Source organism: Trachypithecus francoisi, unplaced genomic scaffold, assembly GCF_009764315.1.
Source record: "Trachypithecus francoisi isolate TF-2019V2 unplaced genomic scaffold, Tfra_2.0 Lachesis_group4, whole genome shotgun sequence".
Lineage (NCBI taxonomy): Eukaryota > Metazoa > Chordata > Mammalia > Primates > Cercopithecidae > Trachypithecus > Trachypithecus francoisi.
Window position 1 is genome coordinate 5,690,807 of NW_022681469.1, and position 23,246 is coordinate 5,714,052.

A 23,246-nucleotide genomic window follows, 5' to 3' on the forward strand; every position below is an offset into this window, starting at 1 on the left:
TGTCGGATTTTATCCTAAGAGCAGTGGACTGGGCTGGAGGATGCTTGTGTGTTTTGAATACAGAAGCAGCATGAGAGGATCTGCCTCCAGTGTGAGGGTCACTGGAGGAGAAGAGGGTTGGAGGTGAAGCGCTGCTGGGGGTGCATTGGATTCAGGTGAATGATGATGGTTTTTTGAGCCAGGATCCTGAGGGAGGGCAGTATGCTAACAAAAATTAATTAGAGAAAATTTTAAATGGCAAAATGAATCATCAGGATTTAGAAATTAGAAGCAGAGTGAAGAAGAAAAGAGGATCAGAAATGACTTGGGTATTGCATTGTCCCTGAGGCCTGTCACTGAATAAGGAGACAAGGAGGGTGAAAGCTTAGGTGTGGGTGAGACAAATTTGGGATACCTTTAGGATCTTTTGTTTTTTATTGGTCAACAGTCAATTTTCTTTCAATGTTACCACCCCTGCTCCAAGACTATTTTAAAGCAGCTCTCAGACATATATTATTTCATCCATAAATAAATGAGGACATATCTCTAAAAGATAAAGATTCTTTTTTTAAAAAATTACATTATTAAAAAATCACACTATCACATTCAAACAAAACAGCAATGATTCCTTTATATTATCAGCTATCCAGATAGGATTCAGTCTTCTCCCAATTTTCTCCACAAATTGTTAGTTTAAATCAGGTCTACATAAGAGCAAGGCCTTGTCATTGGTCCATACGACTCCCAAGTCTCTTGTAATCTACAGGTTCCCTCTCTGCCTCTCTCCCTTTTCTCCTTGCTGTTATTTATGAAGAAACTGGGCCACTTGTCCTGCAGAGTCCCCACAGTCTGGGGCTTGCTGGAGGCCTGTACGGCACCGTGTCATGGTGAGCACTCTGTTCCCTGGATTTCCTGTGGACAGGCAGTCACATTGGAAGATTTGGTGAGATTCAGGTTTGAGATTTTTCCTGGCAAGATGACTTCCTTTGTGGCACAAAATGTGTGATTGTCTCCACGAATGTGCCATTCACACTGTTAGGTTCATCATTTATTAGGGGTTGAACAGCAGAAACGCTCCACTCTGCAGTCCCTCCTCACTGGTTAACTGGAAAGCTTCAGTTCCCTCCGTGGACCGCATGGATTGTTCCTAGGCTGTGGATCACAGAGGAAAGGCAGGGCCACTGTTTGATCCTTGCCCTATATTTACCAGTTTTCAAAATACTAAATTAATTCCTTTACATCCTTTACATCCTTCAAAGGTGGCTTACAATAAGTCATAATTTTAAAATTAATTTACTGTTGTAAGTAGTATCAATATGAATTTGTAAGTTTACACGTTTTAAGGATTTGGTCCATTACGGTCATTATTCCCATGGGTGCTCAAATGAAGCCATCGTGGGCGGGTGGGAGTCCCTTCAGATGGCTCTGAGTCCTGGGAGGTGACCTCAGCCTCCGCCATCTCCCTTGCTTTCCCCTATTCCATGACGTTTCAGGCTTTTCTTGTGTATTTTCTACATTCCACATCTGGAATTTGATTTTCTCCAAAAAGCTTTGGTTCCCTTTTGTGGGAAATTGTTACTTGGAGACCACATTCTGGGAGCTGGGGGATCACTGCTCCCCCGTGTGCTGTCACATCTGGCATTTTATGGGTACAGAACTCAGAGAAAATTTTAAAGATAAAAACATCATGAGTTCACATTGGTACTTCCCGTTCAAATTCAGGGCTTGCAGGTGGTTTTGTTTTCATTTTGTTTTGTTTATATAACCTGCCTAATTTTATATCTTTGTCTCTTGTTTCCTATACTGGAAATTCTGGTTCTGAGTGACACCAACAAAATAATTTTTTGCTTTATCCCACAACACACTCAGCTTGTTGCAGAATAACAACACCATTCATACCACCGACTGCCAACAGGGCGATTCCTGAAAGCAGTTTCACGTTATTTTCCTCAGTTCGTTTTGTCTTCAGGTATTCTTGTGTTTTAAAGCTGTTTGGCAGAGTTCTCGCCTGTGAGGTGACGCTCTCCGTCAGTTACACACTTAAATTCATGTGTTGCTCTTTAGTTTTGGTTTGTATTACTTTTTAAATCTAAAAAGTAATTTACGTTTTGTTTTTATAGTGATATAAAATATTAACATGATTCCAAAGTCATCTCTACAAACTGTGAACCCCGAAAATCTGACAAGTCTCAGTTAATTCCGAAAGTTTTGCCAAGGTTGAGGACACACGCCTGTGACAGCCTCAGGAGGTCCTGAAGACGTGTGCCCAAGGTGGTCAGAACACGGATTGGTTTTATACATTTTAGGGAAACATGAGACATCGATCAACATATGGAAGACAAACATTGGTTTGGTCTGGAAAGGCGGGGCCTCAGTGACGTCAATCACCATACACAAGAAGAACGTTAGTTCGGTCTGGAAAGGCAGGACAACTGGAAGCAGGGAGGGGCTTTCTGGTCACAGGTAGGTCAGAGACAAAACATTGCATTCTTTTGAGTTTCTGATGAGCCTCTCCAAAGGAGGCAATCAGATACCTGTTTATCCCAGTGAGCAGAGGGGTGACCTTGAATAGAAGAGGAGGCAGGTTTTCCATAAGCATTTCACAGCTTGACTTTTCCCTTTAGCTGAGTGATTTGGGGGCTCCAAGATATTTTCCTTTCACAAAACCAAGGTATATTCAAAGAAGTCACGTTTTTTCCCTGTATACCTGCTTCCTATACACAGAATTCCTTCCTTTCTCCTATAGGTAACCACTTTTACTCTCATGATTTGTCCGTGCATGGTTTAAATAATGTTAATATAATATAAATAATATGCATGTAAATGGATATTCCTCCCATCTTTTTCAGATACTTTCCTTCGCCTTGCTGTCTTGATTTGACATTATGACTGGAGGAGGATTTTGGACAGTATGATGAGTGTTTGAACGTCGTGCAGATGCTCACCAGGCAATTGAATAGACAGGTCTGCAGCTTCAGAGAGAGGCCTGGGCTGGGTATATGTTATTGAGACTCCTTTCCTGGATAGCGACCCATGCCATGTGCACCGGCATGGTTGCTGAGGGAGAGAGAGAGAACAAAGGAGAACAGAGTACTGGCAGCATTTACCGACTGAGCCAAGAGGAAGCACGTAAGAAAGAGTGGCCTAAGAGAGAGAGGAGGCAGAAACCAGAGAGCGTGTCAAGGAGGAGAGAACTGTCAACAGACCCAAAGGGCTTCGAGGAGGGCAAGGAGCACAGGCCGTAAAGCGTTGGTGGCTGTGCATGGTGGGCACTCGGAGATCCCATTTCTGCCCTTCTTCCTGGGCATGGCTGAGCTGCACTTCCCAGCCCTTGGCGTGTAGGCTGGAGCCGTGGGACCCTCTGGCTGCCATGTCATGGGCTGAGATGAGGCTTTCTGCTTAACGCCTCACCCAACATCATTCTCCCACGCGTTGGCCTCTATCCTAAGTGTGCCAGTCTGAGCTGACCTTGGCAGGAAGGAAATGGAGAGGGCAACTTCGTGAGACTGGATGACAGACTGGGTCTCCCACTGACTGTGAGGCTGAGCTCTCCCCAGGGAGGTGATGGGGTGGGAGGAGGATAGGAACTAAGAAGAAAGAAAGGTGCAAAATAGTCTTTTGGAAAGTGGAGTGAGAATATTCTAGAACTGATTCAAAGGGAAGAATGGTGTCAAATGGTGTTTTCCATTAGGAAACAAACGGTTTCCTCCTCAGTTCCTCTTCAGTTCCTCTGGTTCACTGCGGGCTTGGTGCCTTAAGACCACGCTGAGGGCACAGCGATGGTAGCAAATGACTCTCTCAGGAGGCTCATTTTCGTCCTTAGGACACACTTCTGCACCGCCAAACCCTTATGTGCTAGATTCTGCTTTTCTAAGAAGACATTTCTAGTTCGATGATGAAAATCTCACGTTCTAAATAACATTTGATTTGACTTCTGACTATTTTTGGTACTTTGATCTGGGTTTTGATTTTTGTATTTATAATCCCACCAATTTTTGTAGGAAACAGGAATATTTTTATTTTGTTTATTTTTTTTTAATTTTTTTTTTGAGACGGAGTCTCACTCTGTCCACCAGGCTGGAGTGCAGTGGCGCGATCTGGGCTCACTGCAAGCTCCGCCTCCCAGGTTCACGCCATTCTCCTGCCTCAGCCTCCCTAGTAGCTGGGACTACAGGTGCCCGCCACCGCGCCCGGCTAATTTTTTGTATTTTTAGTAGAGATGGGGTTTCACCGTGGTCTCGATCTCCTAACCTTGTGATCCACCCGCCTCGGCCTCCCAAAGTGCTGGGATTACAGGGGTGAGCCACCGCGCCTGGCCTTATTTTGTTTATTAACTCTAAGTGCATTAAAACACAAAAAAGATAGCTTCCTTGGAACACTGTTTTTGTTTGTGTCTTTCCCTTTCTCAGTCCCCCCTACTCCTTCCATTTCCTCCTCTTTCTTTTCCTTCCTTCGTTTTTTCCTTCCTCCCTTCTTTCATCTCTCCTTCCCTCCTTTCTTCCTCCCTCCCTCTCTCCCTCCTTTTCTTCCTTCCTTCCTCTTTTTCTTTCTCTCATCATTCAGTAACACACCTGAAGAGCTGAGAAGTAACGTTCAGAACATAAGATAAGGGAGAAGCAGGATGATTCACCCTCGGTCCTGCCTCCTGGCTTTGTTTCATGGTCCCCTTGCAAAATAAAAGGGAAAACAGAGGAGGTGTGACTAAAGATTAGTTTTACCGATTTCTTCGAAAGACGTAAGTGCTTTGACGGTACCATCCCCTTTGACAAGATTTCCCTGTCTGGTTTTACACTGATTTTCACATGGATCTCTGAGTGGGATGCAGGCAGGGATGTTGGAGTCAGTGTCCACATGTGTTCATATGCTCAGGGTGATGCCTTTAACAAGACGACACTTCATGTGTGTGTGTGTGTGTGTGTATGTAAATTCCGTTTTTAAAAACAGTTTCTTTATTTACAATCCCATCCCATATGACTGTTCGTTTTCCTGGATATTAGATCCCACCATGGTTCTTAAAGTACCACATGCCCTATCCATGATGTCTTCAACAGTCATCAGTGTTGCTGTGTGCTGTGCTCACTGTGCCTGTGGGGCCAGCACTTGGCCCTGTGCTGGGAGGGAAGGAAAGGGAAGGAGGTGATGAATGAGAGCAAGCGTCCCGTGGAGAACAAGTCCAGGGTGCGGAATGGAAATGCACTAACCACACTTGAAGATGAAACTGTAACTTCCTACACCGCACACTGGCAACGGGGATGCTAAGTAAGTTGTCAGCCGTCGGATGGCTCCTTGGATTTCCCCTGGCCTGACTCAGCTCTGGGAGCTGATGCTGGGAGTGCAAATTGAAGACAAAATTATGGTGGGAGAGGGAAAAAATAAACATTTATCCCACATCTTTTGCCCAGTGCTGTCCTTAGGATCAAAAGTAGGAGAGAGATCCGTCCTGACTCCAGAGAAATTCAGATGAGAATCTTACCTCCTAAGCAACGATTACTTCCTCACATACATTTCTTAATAATAAATGACTGTGCTTGGCTGAACTAGTAACTCTCTACTGCATTTGTGCAAATCTCTCATATATTAGGTTGGTGCAAAAGTAATTGTGGTTCTCACCTCACTTTTAATGGCAAAACTGCAATTCCTTTTGCACCAATTTCATAGCTCTTTGTCATATTTAATATTTTCCTACTAGAGAAATGACCTGTACTTTATCTTACCATAAGTGTAATAAGGATGATATTTCCTGAAATAACTTTGTGTGCTTTCTTTTTTGCATTTCCTTGTTTATAGCCTCTTCTCTTTGGTCAGAGGAATTCATTTGCCTGAAGTAGATTTAGGATTGTTATGCCCAAAATACAAAGACAAAGAAAAATATGTTCAACTTTTGACATCCAGGATAGGATTTTAGAGTCTCAAAGCTGACTTGTATTATTCATAGTGAGAAAAGAGCTTTGAAAGCCAGATTTTGTGGAGGGAGAAAGAAGTTAATTCAAAACTACAAAGCTTTGTTTTTGTCATGTCAAGGGCCCCTGCCTGGGAACCTAACCACTGACGTTTCTATCAACTCAAGCTATAGCGCAGAGGAAGTCATGTTGTAAACACGCATCAGCCACTACCGAAAACACACCCCTGGAGAGGAGATTCCTAGTTAGGATGTTTCAAACGCCAAGCAACGTCTTCTAGGTACACATTAGAATTAACTTTCACATATATATATGTTGACTTTCATATGGAAATATTTTAAATAAATGACAACACGGAAACAGAAAACCACATCTAGACCTTCTGGGAATAATATCATACATGCTCCTAAGCAAGAGAAAAGTGAGTTAGGTCAGAGAGCAGACTTTCTATTACCAAATGGAGGCAAGGTCAAGGAAGGGAGGAGTCTCGTATTGAATTGGAAATTATTTCTGGGAATGCCAAAGCTTAAGCTTTATATCTTTTTACCTCCGTTTGACATCCCTAATACTGACTATCCCTTAGTTGTTCAAACAACTTGTGCATTGGAATTCTAGGCTCTTGACCCAGCAATGTCCTTCCATGGGGAATTTCTCTGCACGCTGGTGGATATTTTCCAAACCTGTTGCTCTCTTTTAGAGATGAATATGCAATATTGCTGCTATGCAGAGAAGTCTCCAGTTGGGCATCTGGTCATTGATAAATAGAAGCATGTGAAAGTTGATGCTTTTCACGCAGGTCACAAAGGATCTGAAATTTCATAATTCTTTGAGTTAAATACTGCCCTCTTCAGGCATTCTTAATGGTTATAGAGGGGAGGGTGAAAGAAGAGACACACAGTAGCCACTAATCACTGGTCAAGCTTGGGATACTGAGGCACTGCCTGGTGCTGGCACCAGGAAGGTCATCAGTCCTGAAGGCAGGAACCTTCTTTGATTTACCTCTGACTTGCTTTCCTCCAGAGAAACCCATGATTGTTGTTCTCCATGGTCTTTCTCTATCCTCCAGAGATTTCTTTCTCTTCCTTTATTGATCTTAGCTGCATGTGAAGCTAGTGTAATGGGGTGTGACCTTGTAAGATGCTGAATAACCTTCTCATCTTGCCTTCTGCTTCTGCAAAGTTGCAAAAGCAGTGCTTGTTCGTGTCTGTCAAACCTTCTACTGTTCCACCTCTTTTACACTAAGGTTGAATTATGCTTAGTGAGATTTCGGATCTACGTGCTCTAGTCAGTTCCTTGGATTGGTAACTGCACCCATGATCTCCTAGACCTCATTTTCAAGTTTTCCAAATGTCTCTGCTCCATGGCCCCTCTGTTTTTTCACCTATGTTAAAGACCACGACCTTGAGAAACTGGGCTTAAGGGAGAAGGCCACACCCTAATCTGATCTCTGATGAAGGGCTGGACTCCACTCTTGGTGACACTCAGAGACTTTCTCTATCCCATTTCTTGCTGTTTGGGTTTAGAAGCAGTAAAATCCTTTTAGGTCTCAATGTACTGGACACCTGCTATTCTTACTTTTTTTTTCTTGAACATAGATTTTTCTAGTAATGCCTTGATAAAGGTATACAATAAATGCCCCCTTAGTCACACACACCAGGATTCTAGCTCTTCACAATAACGCACCCTAAGGCTTCTGACTCAGTAGACACATTGTCTGCTTCCCAAGCTGTTGCAAACACAAAAGGTTTAAATTATTAAGTGATTGTTATGGCACAACACCTGTTGTATCAGTGTTTTCCCCTCACGCTGCCCAATTATGAAGTTATTGTAGATTCTCTCTCCCTCTCTTCATTTCTTTCTACCAAACCCCACTCCTGGTTCAAATTTCTATGTTAATTAGGATAGCATAACTGTTGTAAGCAATGATCTTACATTTCAATGGCTTAGTATAATAAAAGCATATTTCTCATTCATGCAAATTCCAGTGCAGATATTTTCAGTCAGACAATTCTCTTTTCTACCTCTCCTCAAAATGGGGAATCACAGAGCTGGGGTCCTTCCTTCTTGTGATGCCCTGGATCCCTGAACTCAGGGTCGTGTGTTGGATCCCACACAGTCAGCAGTCCAATAAGCAAAGAGAAAAGGCGTTATGATTCCTGTGTGTTTGTTCTTGAATGAAGTGTCTTCCAATAATAACTGCTCAATATTTCCTGGTTGATACCCTTTTAAAATGCAGGATGTTGCTGGGAGAAGTAGCATGTCAGTTAATTACTGTTTGTAATTAATCAGGGGAAGGATGTGGTATGGTTTGTCTCTGTAGACCCACCCAAATCTCATGTTGAATTATAATTTCCAGTGTTGAGGAAGGGGTCTGGTAGAGGGTGATTGGATCATTGGGGCAGATTTCCCCTTGCTGTTCTTGTGATAGTGAGTGAGTTCTCAGATCTGGTTGTTTAAAAGTGTGTAGCGGGGCGGAGCAAGATGGCCGAATAGGAACAGCTCCAGTCTCCAGCTCCCAGCACAAGCGACACAGAAGACAGGTGATTTCTGCATTTTCAACTGAGGTACTAGGTTGATCTCACTAGGGAGTGCCGGACAATGGGTGCTGGTCAGCTGTTGCAGCCCGGCCAGCGAGAGCTGAAGCAGGGCGAGGCATCGCCTCACCTGGAAGCGCAAGGGGGAAGGGAATCCCTTTTCTTAGCCAGGGGAACTGAGACACACAACACCTGGAAAATCGGGTAACTCTCACCCCAATACTGCGCTTTAAGCAAACGGGCACACCAGGAGAATATATCCCACACCTGGCCGGGAGGGTCCCACGCCCATGGAGCCTTCATCATTGCTAGCACAGCAGTCTGCGATCTAACTGCAAGGCAGCAGCGAGGCTGGGGCAGGGGCACCTGCCATTGCTGAGGCTTAAGTAGGTAAACAAAGCCCTGGGAAGATCGAACTGGGTGGAGCTCACAGCAGCTCAAGGAGGCCTGCCAGTCTCTGTAGACTCCACCTCTGGGGACAGGGCACGGCTAAACAACAACAACAAGAACAAAGCAACAGAAACCTCTGCAGATGCAAACGACGCTGTCTGACAGCTTTGAAGAGAGCAGTGGATCTCCCAACACGGAGGTTGAGATGTGAGATCGGACAGACTGCCTGCTCAAGTGGGTCCCTGACCCCTGAGTAGCCTAACTGGGAGACATCCCCCACTAGGAGGAGACCAACACCCCACACCTCACATGGTGGCGTATACCCCTGAGAGGAAGCTTCCAAAGCAAGAATCAGACAGGTACACTCGCTGTTCAGCAGTATTCTATCTTCTGCAGCCTCTGCTGCTGACACCCAGGCAAATAGGGTCTGGAGTGGACCTCAAGCAATCTCCAAAAGACCTACAGCTGAGGGTCCTGACTGTTAGAAGGAAAATTAACAAACAGGAAGGACACCTATACCAAAACCCCATCAGTATGTCACCATCATCAACGACCACAGGCAGATAAAACCACAAAGATGGGGAAAAAGCAGGGCAGAAAAGCTGGAAATTCAAAAAATAAGAGCGCATCTCCCCCTCCAAAGGAATGCAGCTCATCACCAGCAACGGATCAAAGCTGGACGGAGAATGACTTTGATGAGATGAGAGAAGAAGGCTTCAGACCATCAAACTTCTCAGAGCTAAAGGAGGAATTACGTACCCAGCGCAAAGAAACTAAAAATCTTGAAAAAAGAGTAAAAGAATTGATAACCAGAATAATTAATGCAGAGAAGGCCATAAACGAACTGACAGACATGAAAACCATGACACGAGAAATACGTGACAAATGCACAAGCTTCAGTAACTGACTCGGTCAACTGGAAGAAAGATCATCAGCGACTGAGGATCAAATGAATGAAATGAAGCGAGAAGAGAAGTCTAAAGAAAAAAGAAGAAAAAGAAATGAACAAAGCCTGCAAAAAGTATGGGATTATGTAAAAAGACCAAATCTACGTCTGATTGGGGTGCCTGAAAGTGAGGGAGAAAATGGAACCAAGTTGGAAAACACTCTTCAGGATATCATCCAGGAGAACTTCCCCAACCTAGTAGGGCAGGCCAACATTCAAATTCAGGAAATACAGAGAACGCCACAAAGATACTCCTCGAGAAGAGCAACTCCAAGACACATAATTGCCAGATTCACCAAAGTTGAAATGAAGGAAAAAATCTTAAGGGCAGCCAGAGAGAAAGGTCGGGTTACCCACAAAGGGAAGCCCATCAGACTAACAGCAGATCTCTCGGCAGAAACTCTACAAGCCAGAAGAGGGGGGGGCCAATATTCAACATTGTTAAAGAAAAGAATTTTAAAGCCAGAATTTCATATCCAGCCAAACTAAGTTTCATAAGTGAAGGAGAAATAAAATCCTTTACAGATAAGCAAATGCTTAGAGATTTTGTCACCACTAGGCCTGCCTTACAAGAGACCCTCAAGGAAGCACTAAACATGGAAAGGAACAACCGGTACCAGCCATTGCAAAAACATGTCAAAATGTAAAGAACATTGAGGCTAGGAAGAAACTACATCAACTATCAAGCAAAATAACCAGTTAATATCATAATGGCAGGATCAAGTTCACACATAACATTATTAACTTTAAATGTAAATGGACTAAATGGTCCAATTAAAAGACACAGACTGGCAAACTGGATAAGGAGTCAAGACCCATCAGTCTGCTGTATTCAGGAGACCCATCTCACATGCAGAGACATACATAGGCTCAAAATAAAGGGATGGAGGAAGATCTACCAAGCAAATCGACAACAAAAAAAGCAGGGGCTGCAATCCTAGTCTCTGATAAAACAGACTTTAAACCATCAAAGATCAAAAGAGACAAAGAAGGCCATTACATAATGGTAAAGGGATCAATTCAACAGGAAGAGCTAACTCTCCTAAATATATATGCACCCAATACAGGAGCACCCAGATTCATAAAGTCCTTAGAGACTTACAAAGGGACTTAGACTCCCATACAATAATAATGGGAGACTTCAACACCCCACTGTCAACATTAGACAGATCAATGAGACAGAAAGTTAACAAGGATATCCAGGAATTGAACTCATCTCTGCAGCAAGCAGACCTAATAGACATCTACAGAACTCTCCACCCCAAATCAACAGAATATACATTCTTCTCAGCACCACATCACACTTATTCCAAAACTGACCACATAATTGGAAGTAAAGCACTCCTCAGCAAATGTACAAGAACAGAAATTATAACAAACTGTCTCTCAGACCACAGTGCAATCAAACTAGAACTCAGGACTAAGAAACTCAATCAAAACTGCTGAACTACACGGAAACTGAATAACCTGCTCCTGAATGACTACTGGGTACATAATGAAATGAAGGCAGAAATAAAGATGTTCTTTGAAACCAATGAGAACAAAGATATAACATACCAGAATCTCTGGGACACATTTAAAGCAGTGTGTAGAGGGAATTTATAGCACTAAATGCCCACAAGAGAAAGCGGAAGATCTAAAATTGACACTCTAACATCACAATTAAAGGAACTAGAGAAGCAAGAGCAAACACATTCAAAAGCTAGCAGAAGGCAAGAAATAACTAAGATCAGAGCAGAACTGAAGGAGATAGAGACACAAAAAACCCTCCAAAAAAATCAATGAATCCAGGAGTTGGTTTTTTGAAAAGATCAACAAAATTGATAGACCGCTAGCAAGACTAAGAAAGAAGAAAAGAGAGAAGAATGGGCCGGGCGCGGTGGCTCAAGCCTGTAATCCCAGCACTTTGGGAGGCCGAGACGGGCAGATCACAAGGTCAGGAGATCGAGACCATCCTGGCGAACACGGTGAACCCCGTCTCTACTAAAAAAAATACAAAAAACTAGCCGGGCGAGGTGGCGGGCGCCTGTAGTCCAGCTACTCGGGAGGCTGAGGCAGGAGAATGGCGTAAACCGGGAGGCGGAGCTTGCAGTGAGCTGAGATCCAGCCACTACACTCCAGCCTGGGCGACAGAGTGAGACTCCGTCTCAAAAAAAAAAAAAAAAGAGAGAAGAATCAAATAGATGCAATAAAAAATGATAAAGGGGATATCACCACCGACCCCACAGAAATACAAACTACCATCAGAGAATACTATAAACACCTCTACGCAAATCAACTAGAAAATCTAGAAGAAATGGATAATTTCCTGGACACTTACACTCTCCCAAGACTAAACCAAGAAGAAGCTGAATCCCTGAATTGACCAATAGCAGACTCTGAAATTGAGGCAATAATTAATAGCCTACCAACCAAAAAAAGTCCAGGACCAGATGGATTCACAGCTGAATTCTACCAGAGGTACAAGGAGGAACTGGTACCATTCCTTCTGAAACTATTCCAATCAATTGAAAAAGAGGGAATCCTCCCTAACTCATTTTATGAGGCCAACATCATCCTGATACCAAAGCCTGGCAGAGACACAACAAAAAAAGACAATTTTAGACCAATATCCCTGATGAACATCGATGCAAAACTCCTCAACAAAATACTGGCAAACTGGATTCAGCAGCACATCAAAAAGCTTATCCACCATGATCAAGTGTGCTTCATCCCTGGGATGCAAGGCTGGTTCAACATTCGCAAATCAATAAACGTAATCCAGCATATAAACAGAACCAAAGACAAAAACCACATGATTATCTCAATAGATGCAGAAATGGCCTTTGACAAAATTCAACAGCCCTTCATGCTAAAAACACTCAATAAATTTGGTATTGATGGAACGTATCTCAAAATAATAAGAGCTATTTATGACAAATCCACAGCCAATATCATACTGAATGGGCAAAAAACCGGAAAAATTCCCTTTGAAAACTGGCACAAGACAGAGATGCCCTCTCTCACCACTCCTATTCAACCTAGTAAGTTCTGGCTAGGGCAATCAGGCAAGAGAAAGAAATCAAGGGTATTCAGTTAGGAAAAGAAGAAGTCAAATGGTCCCTGTTTGCAGATGACATGATTGTATATTTAGAAAACCCCATTGTCTCAGCCCAGAATCTCCTTAAGCTGATAAGCAACTTCAGCAAAGTCTCAGGATACAAAATTAATGTGCAAAAATCACAAGCATTCTTATACACCAGTAAAGACAGAGAGCCAAATCAGGAATGAACTTCCATTCACAATTGCTTCAAAGATAATAAAATACCTAGGAATCCAACTTACAAGGGATGTCAAGGACCTCTTCAAGGAGAACTACAAACCACTGCTCAGTGAAATCAAAGAGGACACAAATGGAAGAACATACCATGCTCATGGATAGGAAGAATCAATATCGTGAAAATGGCCATACCGCCCAAGGTAATTTATAGATTCAATGCCATCCCCATCAAGCTACCAATGAGTTTCTTCACAGAATTGGAAAAAACTGCTTTAAAGTTCATATGGAACCAAAAAAGAGCCCGCATTGCCAAGACAATCCTAAGTCAAAAGGACAAAGCTGGAGGCATCACGCTACCTGACTTCAAACTATACTACAAGGCTACAGTAACCAAAACAGCATGGTACTGGTACCAAAACAGAGATATAGACCAATGGAACAGAACAGAGTCCTCAGAAATAATACCACACATCTACAGCCATCTGATCTTTGACAAACCTGACAAAAACAAGAAATGGGGAAAGGATTCCCTATTTAATAAATGGTGCTGGGAAAATGGGCTAGCCATAAGTAGAAAGCTGAAACTGGATCCTTTCCTTACCCCTTACACAAAGATTAATTCAAGATGGATTAGAGTTAAATCTTAGGCCTAATACCATAAAAAACCCTAGAAGAAAACCTAGGGAATACCATTCAGGACATAGGCATAGGCAAGGACTTCATGTCTAAAACACCAAAAGCAACGGCAACAAAAGCCAAAATTGACAAATGGGATCTAATTAAACTAAAGAGCTTCTGCACAGCAAAAGAAACTACCATCACAGTGAACAGGCAACCTACAGAATGGGAGAAAATTTTTGCAATCTACTCATCTGACAAAGGGCTAATATCCAGAACCTATAAAGAACTCAAACAAATTTACAAGAAAAAAAAACCCCATCAAAAAGTGGGCAAAGCATATGAACAGACATTTCTCAAAAGAAGACATTCATACAGCCAACAGACACATGAAAAAATGCTCATCATCACTGGCCATCAGAGAAATGCAAATCAAAACCACAATGAGATACCATCTCACACTAGTTAGAATGGCAATCATTAAAAAATCAGGAAACAACAGATGCTGGAGAGGATGTGGAGAAATAGGAACACTTTTACACTGTTGTGTAAACTAGTTCAACCATTATGGAAAACAGTATGGCGATTCCTCAAGGATCTAGAACTAGAAGTACCATATGACCCAGCCATACCATTACTGGGTATATACCCAAAGGATTATAAATCATGCTGCTATAAAGACACATGCACACGTTTGTTTATTGCAGCACTATTCACAACAGCAAAGACTTGGAATCAACCCAAATGTCCATCAGTGACAGACTGGATTAAGAAAATGTGGCACATATACACCATGGAATACTATGCAGCCATAAAAAAGAACGAGTTTGTGTCCTTTGTAGGCAGATGGATGCAGCTGGAAACCGTCATTCTCAGCAAACTATTGCAAGAACAGAAAACCAAACACTGCATGTTGTCACCCATAGGTAGGAACTGAACAATGAGATCACTTGGACTTGGGAAGGGGAACATCACACACTGGGGCCCATCACGGGGAGGGGGGAGGGGGGAGGGTTTGCATTGGGAGTTATACCTGATGTAAATGACGAGTTGATGGGTGCTGACGAGTTGATGGGTGCAGCACACCAACATGGCACAAGTATACATATGTAACAAACCTGCACGTTATGCACATGTACCCTAGAAGTTAAAGTATAATAAAAATAAAAAATATTAAAAAATTTAAAAAGTGTGTAGCACTTCCCCCTTCACTGTCTTTCTCCTGCTCTGCCATGGTAAGACATGTTCCCTTTCCCTTCGCCTTCTGGCATGATTGTAAGTTTCCTGGGGCCTCCCAGCCATGCTTCCTGTACAGCCTGTGGAACTGTGAGTCAATTAAACCTCTTTTCTTTACAAACCACCCAGTGTCAGGTAGTTCTTTAGAGCAGTGTGAGAATGAACTCATACAGCATGGGACCAAACAAATTCTGGGTGCCTTTGGAGAGCATGTGTGGGTGGGAGAGGGATGAAAAAAGTTAAAGGAGTTAAAAAAATAGACTTGAAGTCAAAGATTAATGAAACTTATTTCAATTTTTTTTTTTTAAAGAAAAGTAGTAATGACTGCAGAGGTTTAGAAAATAAAGACAGAAATGATATGGCCAATATTGGAAAAGAAAATTGTTTGAGAATTTTCTGATAGCATTACATTTCTGCTAACTTTAATACTGATGAAAAATCATAGGTGTACACATATGGAAATATGGCATAATACAGACAGACTTCATATGGAGCATAAATGGAATGTGATAAATACTTTTAATTTAGGAAATTTGTGACAGCTAAACTAATTAAATATCAATTTAGAGATATACAATAATGAAACTGAATGGGAATGGTGTGTCTATTCAATGAAACATCATGAAGTCATTTTAATGACAGTCATGTAAACTACCTCATAACCCTTTCCCGTTTCTCAATAATGCTGCTTGTGATTACAGAGTATGCACAATTTAATATCCTCCCTGTTTTTCTATTTTTTATATGAAAATTTTGTTTTCATATAAGCAAAACCTGTATGAGAGACAACTGTGTCTAAATATAATGAGGCCATCTTAGCTTTCTTAGCTGTAGGTGCACATTTAAGTGCCTGGGATATTTTCCCAATGGAAATAACAAAACTAAATAAATGAGACATTGGTTTCATTATTTTAGATCATTTGTTTCTTGAATGATCCGGACAAAACATTTTCCCCTTGTTTATGTTGTGGTGGTTCCTGTTTTACAACTCACATTTGGTATAGCCTTCTCAATGATCGTGCAGTTACGAGGTTCTCATGTCAATATTGTCTAAACATCTTGTGTGCTGCTGAGCTATTGGGTTCAAGTACTTGAAGTTTGGAAGAATCAGTTCAATAGTCATTCTCTCAAATATGACACGATCTCAAGGGTGCACAGATCTATGAATCACTTCTGAAGAATTGGCTTAAAACTGACCTGAGGACATCCCAGGTGTGGAGGTCTCTACAGCTGGAACTTCACATAAGATTGAGAACATGTCAACCATCTAAAAAAGAATGACAGAAATGTGTAACAGACTACAGGGAACTAGTTCCCAGACCTCCCCCCTTGACTTCTTGTCACTGCCGTCAAATGTGTGTGTGTGTGTGTGTGTGTGTGCATATGCACACAATGCTGATATATAACATTATACGGTGGTTTGGCTTTTGATAGTTCCTCATGATGAGTATCTTCCTAGCTCCCAAATAAATACATCTTTTTCTCAAGAGTAGTCAAAAAATAAAAGTGGAGTTGACTTCAGAAGACATATTGTTCTTCCATTTCTGTAGAGTTGACAGAGTATACGTGTTTTGAATGACTTCTCCAAGTTGTATGTGTTAATTTCTAATGTTCATCAGAGGTAGTATCATAATAATATTTTAGATCATTTTTGTAACCTTTATAAACGTTCCAGAAAGTAAAAACAAATGAATTTATGCAGCCTAGAATCCTTTATATAATTGCTTACCAAACTAAGGTCTCTTGAGTTCTAAGAGAATATTTACTTGCTATTTGCATAAACCCAATATACATTCTGACAAATTCACTTCTTCTCACTATATTAGATGCACAATTTCTTTATAGCAATCATATCATTACCAAAATAATCACAGCCAAGAGTTATATCTAAATACCTATATTTCACCCATTGCTAATAGTAAACTCCATCTTATTTCATCTGTACATTTAGATACCACCTACCTCCACAAATAAGAAAATATTCATCTCCTTTTTACAACTTAATAACAGAAATTTGTTATTTTTATTATTTACTTTTAACTTTTGTGGGTGCATAGTAGGTGTATATATTTATGGGGTATATGAGATATTTTGATACAGCTATACAATGCGTCATGATCACATCAGGCATGCGATGTGTGTGAACAGGGCACTGGGGGCCTTCGAGAATAATAACAAGACCCAACAAAGTCTCAGCCACCCGACATGGACAGTCCTGGAGCACAGACTGGGCTTCAGGGGAGCACTGACTAAGGAGTGGGCAGAGGCGGCCTGGCCCTCCTACCCTGCAGGGCTAAGTCATCGTTTGGCCGCTGCCTGCAATAGTGTGGACTGGCCGAGAAGCCTTGTGGGAGGCGCTGTCTCTGGGGGTGTCTGCATACCTAGCAGAAAGGCAACTTCTTTCTTTCTTGAAGGGAGGTCAGAGCCAGGCAACTAACTCCACAATGACCATGGCGTGGGACTGTGGTGCAGAGCTGGAAGGGACAGAGGCAGGTGAAGTCTAGAGTTTTATCGATGGAATAGATCCATTGCATTGTGGTTCTAATATATTGTACAGCATAAGGGCAGTTTTCCTCTTTTCTTTCCTTGTAGACATTAGTGAGGTACCTTATATAAGTACAAGTTCAATAATTAGTTTTATTTAATGGGATCCCTAGCCAAACCAGTGTATTTAATTTTTAGAAATAAGACTTTATAAGATATAAATAAAATAAAACTCACAGATTTTAAGTGAACAATTTGATAAGATTGGGCAAGTATACACTTTCATGATCACATGACCATTATCACAATCATGATTAAAAACATCATAATTCCTGTATTTTTTTTTTTTTATAAATGGAGTTTTGCTCTTGTTGCCCAGGCTGGAGTGCAGTGGCACAATCTCAGCTCACTACAACTCACCTCCCAGGTTCAGGAGGTGGTTCTCTTGCCTCAGCCTCCCGAGTATCTGGGAATCCAGGCGCCCGCCACCACGCCTGGCTAATTTTTGTGTTTTTAGTAGAGACAGGGTTTCACCATATTGGCCAATTGACCAGGCTGGTCTCGAACTCCAGACCTCAGGTGATTCATCCGCCTTGGCCTCCCAAGGTGCTGGGATTACAGGTGTGAGACACCACACCTAGCCCAGAAGTGTTATACATATTTATATATATATATAGTGTATATACTTGTTCTGGCTTTTTAATATAATGCTTTAGGTATTTATTCATGTTGTTTTATGTATCAATAATTCATTTAGTTTTGTTGATGAGTATTCCATTTTATGAATACAGCGCAATTATTTATCAACTTAGTAGTTGAGGGATTTGGGGTTGTGTTAAATCTGAGGCTAAGATGAATAAAACTGCTAATATGTATGTAGGTTTGTGTAGACATATTTTCATTTCTTTTGGATAAATACCTGAGTTACATTGCTATATATATACGCATGTGTGTGTATGTATATGTGTGTGTGTGTGTGTGTGAATATATATGTATATATATGAGACTACCTTTATGTAACTACCACCTTGACTTGTTTGCTGTAGATGTAGAGTAAGTCTTAAAATTAGGAAATGTAAGTTCAACTCTGTTCATCCTTTTTAAAATTGCTTTGGTTATTCCAGTTTCTTTGCATCTTCATTTCCACTTTGTAATTAGTTGGTATATTTCTATGCTTTATTTAATTAATTAATTAACTTTCTGAGACAGAGTCTCACTCTGTCACACAGGGTGGAGAGCAGTGGCGTGATCTCGGCTCACTGCAACCTCTGCCTCCTGGGTTCAAGCGATTCTCCTGCCTCAGGAGTAGCTGGGATTACAGGCACCACCACCTTCCCTGGGTAATTTTTGTATTTTTAGTAGAGACGGGATTTCACCATGTTGGTCAGGCTGGTCTCGATCTCCTTACTTCATGATCCGCCTGCATCAGCCTCCCAAAGTGCTGGGATCACAGGCGTGAGCCACCGCGCCCGGCCTGTAAGGGATGCCCTAAGCACGTTCTGAAGATAAGATAGTCATAGGCGCCCTCACGGTCAGGAAAGGTCACTCTATCACTCTAATCTCACTTGTTAGCATCTCCCATTGCATCCTCCTCTTTTACCTCTAAAGGAGGATACTGTTTCCTTCTACAGGTCTATTAGCTGGATGTCAACTAATGTATTTATCTTTAAAAATATGTTCTGATAAAAATTGATACTTATTATGGACAATTAAAGTCTAGACTTTGGACGCTCATGACTAAGTAATTATCTTCCCACTCATACACCTTAAAAATGATATACTATGAAATTTGGCATCAAAAATTTTTTATTGTAAGTTTAGTTGCATAAACTCATTGAATATTATAGATATTCAAATGGTATAGATATTCAAATATGAGAGCTGCAGATTTAACTCACGCAATTTATAGAAAATCTCTTTCTTGTAGTTTAATTTTAAAGCCATTACTTATCGTTAGACTGATTAGTCGAATCAGATTTATTGTCAGAAAGGTCTGACTGTATGTCTTAAACTGAATAAATGTGATAAACAAGTCCCTAGGGGGACCGGGCATGGTGGCTCACGCCTGTAATCCTAGCACTTTGAGAGGTCAAGTCAAGCAGATCACCCGAGGTCAGGAGTTCGAGACCAGCCTGGCCAACATGGTGAAACCCCGTTCCTACTAAAAATACAAAAATTAGCTGGATGTGGTGGCATATGTCTGTAGTCCCAGCTACTGGGGAGGCTGAGGTAGGAGAATTGCTTGAACCCGGGAGGCAGAGGTAGCAGTGAGCTAAGATCTCACCACTGCATTCCAATCTAGGCAACAGAGTGAGACTCTGTTTCAGAAAAAAAAAAAAAAAAAAAAAAAAAAAAAAAATGGCCTGGCATGGTGGCTCACACCCACCTGTAATCCCAGCACTTTGGGAGACCGAGGTGGGCAGATTATCTGAGGTCAGGAGTTCAAGACCAGCCTGACCAACATGGTAAAACCCCATCTCTACTATAAAAAAAAAAAAAAATTTAGTTAGGCATGGTGGTGTGCAACTGTAATCTCAGCTACTCAGGAGGCTGAGGCAGGAGAATTGCTTGAACCCAGGAGGCAGAGGTTACAGTGAGCCGAGATGGCGTCACTGCACTCCAGCCTGGGCGCGACAGAGTGAGACTCGGTCAGCACCTCCCCCAACCAAAAAACAAACAAACAAAAAAAAAACAGACAAAAAAAAAAAAAACAAGTCCCTAGGAAAACCATCTCACATCTCAGTTCTAATTCTAAGGTAGATGCGAGGCTTGTTTCCCTACTGAAGATCTGCCTTTGCTCTCAGGGGATGCTGGCTGTTGAGTGATGTGTGTGTGAGTTGTTCCTTTCATGCCCTGGATGCTTTTACACCCAGGGTCGATGCACAAGAGGAAGATTCAGAAGGAGTAGGGAGTATGCCTTACTTGTAAACCAAGGGACAAAAGCAAGGTGAAAGGTAAGTTGGAAAGAACTCATAGAACACAAACGTTTTCAGGCAAGTAGACTTTAAGGAAGGGTACACGGAGGAGTAAAAAATGATTTCCTTAGGACCTGTCCCATCCACCTTCCCCTCAGGGAAATGTAATCTTCAATGGAAATCTGAGAGGCTTCAGACCTAACATACTTATCTTCAGTGATTCTGTGAGATCATATTTATACATATAGAATGGAAGTGAACTCACACATGTAACAGACAATAGAATTAGCAGACAAGTACATTAAGCAGTTAGTATGACCGCATTCCATATATCCAAGAACAAGAGAAAAAAAATTGGACATCTTAAGTAGATACGTGAAAGACATGCAAAAGAACTAAATTAAACTTCTAATAATAAAAGTTACAAGGCTTGACATAAAATATACACTAGACGGGATTAATGACAGATCAAACAGTGCAAAAGAAAACGTAAGTGAATTGGAAGACAGCAATCTAAACTATCCAAAATAAAGCACAGAGAAGAAAAAAGACAGAAAAATCAATCAGGAGATGATCAAAGAGCTGTGGGACAACTTCAATAAGCCTGACATATGTATAATTAAAATATCTGAAAGAATAAAGACAACGAAAAAATTTAGACTAAAAAATTAATGGTTGAAAGTTATCAAAATTTGATTTTAAAAACTATAAAACAATAGCTCCAAGATTTTCAGTGAACTCCAAGCATGAGAAACATAAGAAAACTACACCAAGGCCCAGAAAAATCAAATGTATTAAAACAATAAATAAAGAGAAATTATTTCAAGTGTGAAGAGGAAATAAGTCACATTATGTACAGAACAAAGATAAGGATGTAGAAGACAATCTCATCACAAACAATGCAAGTCGGAAGACAGTAGAACAACAACTTTAGAATTTTTAAAAACATTATCAACCTAGAATGCTATACATATTGAAAATATGTTTCAAAATCGAAGTGAAATAAATATTTTCAGACGTAGAAAAGCTGAAGCAATCTATTACCAGTAGAACTGAACTATAAGAAATGATAAAGGAAGTTCAGGGAGAAACTGGATGGAAATCTGTATCCATGTACAGAAATAAAGAGTTTCATGTGTGAGAGCTGCCTGTCATCATGAGAGAGATATTGCTAGCCTGGGGAAATTCAAAATCTGATGGACAGTTTTTACTGAATGTTAATTGCTCTCAGACCATTGTAAAGTTAAAAACAGAAAGAAAGAAAGAAAAAATTCTAAGTTGAGCCATTGTAAGTCAGGGGCCATCTATAGTAAAATGATATATTTAGATTTAATTGTATAAATTATGTAATTAAATGTATGTAATAAAAACCCAACTACAAGAGAAAGATTATCAAATTAGATACAAAAGCAAGACCCAATTATATGCTGTTTATAGTAAACCTACAGTAAATATAAAGATAAAAATTGATTAAAAGTAAACAGATGGAAAATATATACCATTCTAAACCTAATATAATCAAAAGAAAGCTGAAGTAGTGACATTAATATCAGACCAAATAGATTTCAGAACACAGAATATTATGAGGGACAAGCTGGGTCATTTCATGTTGATATCAACAAGACGTAAACATTCTTGCCCTGACACGGTGGCTCATGCCTGTAATCCCAGCACTTTGGGAGGTGGAGGTGGGTAAATCACTTGAAGTCAGGAGTTCGAGACCAGCCTGGCCAATATGGTGAAAACCCGTCTCTACTAAAAACACAAAAAGTAGCTGAGCATGGCAGTGTGAGCCTGTGGTCCCAGCTACTCGGGAGGCAAAGGCAGGAGAATCTCTTGAACCCGGGGGCTGAGGCTGTAGTGAGCCGAGATTGTGCCACTGCACTCCAGCCTGGGCAACAGAGCGAGACTCCGTCACACACACACACACACACACACACACACACACAGAAGACATAAGAATTCTAACATATCTGTACCTAATAATGCAGCAAGAAAACACATGAAGCAGAAACTAATAGAATACAAGGAGAAAAATAGCTTTATCCACAAATACAGTTCAAAATGTTAACATTTGTCTCTAAATAACAGAAAGAAAGTATAGTCACTAAATTAGTAAGGATATAGAAGATTTTAACCATGGTAGTAAACAAGGTGACTTAATTAACATAGGATGTTCCACCCAACGACCAAAGAATATGTATTATTTTCTAGGGTACACAGAACATTTACCAAGTTAGATCCTATTATGAGTTATAATTCGATTCTCAATGAATACAGAAGGATTCAAATCATGCAACGTGTATTCTACGACCGCATAGAGTTAAATTAGAAATTCATAAGAAATAAACTTTAAGAAATTCAACACTATGTGAAAATCAGATAGCACATTCCTAAATAACCAATGAGTCAGAGAAAAAAATCAAAGGTTTATTGGAAAATATTTGGAACTGAATAAAAAGGAAAACAGAATATATCAAAATGTATTAACTACAGTGAAAGTACTTAGAAATTTATACTGGCAAACATTTATATTAAAATAAAATAGGTTTCAATTCAATAACTTCACCAATTAGAGCAAAAGGAGCAACAGAAACACAGAGTTAAGTAGAAAAAACAAGAGATAAGTATCAGAGTGGAAATCAAGGAAGCAGATAAGAGAAAAGTGAAAGAGATAATCAATGAAATCAAAAGCTGATTCTTTGAAAAGATCTATACATTTGATAAATCTCTAGCCAGACTAAATGGGGAAAAAGAGAGAGCGATAAAAGATGCAAAGTGTGAATGTCAGGAACAAAACAGGCCTACTGGTAGATTATATAGTCATTAGAAGGATAATAAGGGCATATTATGACTAACTTTATGCCAATAAATTGAACAACATACCTGGAATGGACAAATACCATGAATGGCACAGACTGCCAAAGATCACTTAAGAAGAATAGATGACCTGAATTACTCCAAATCCATTCAAGAAATTCAATT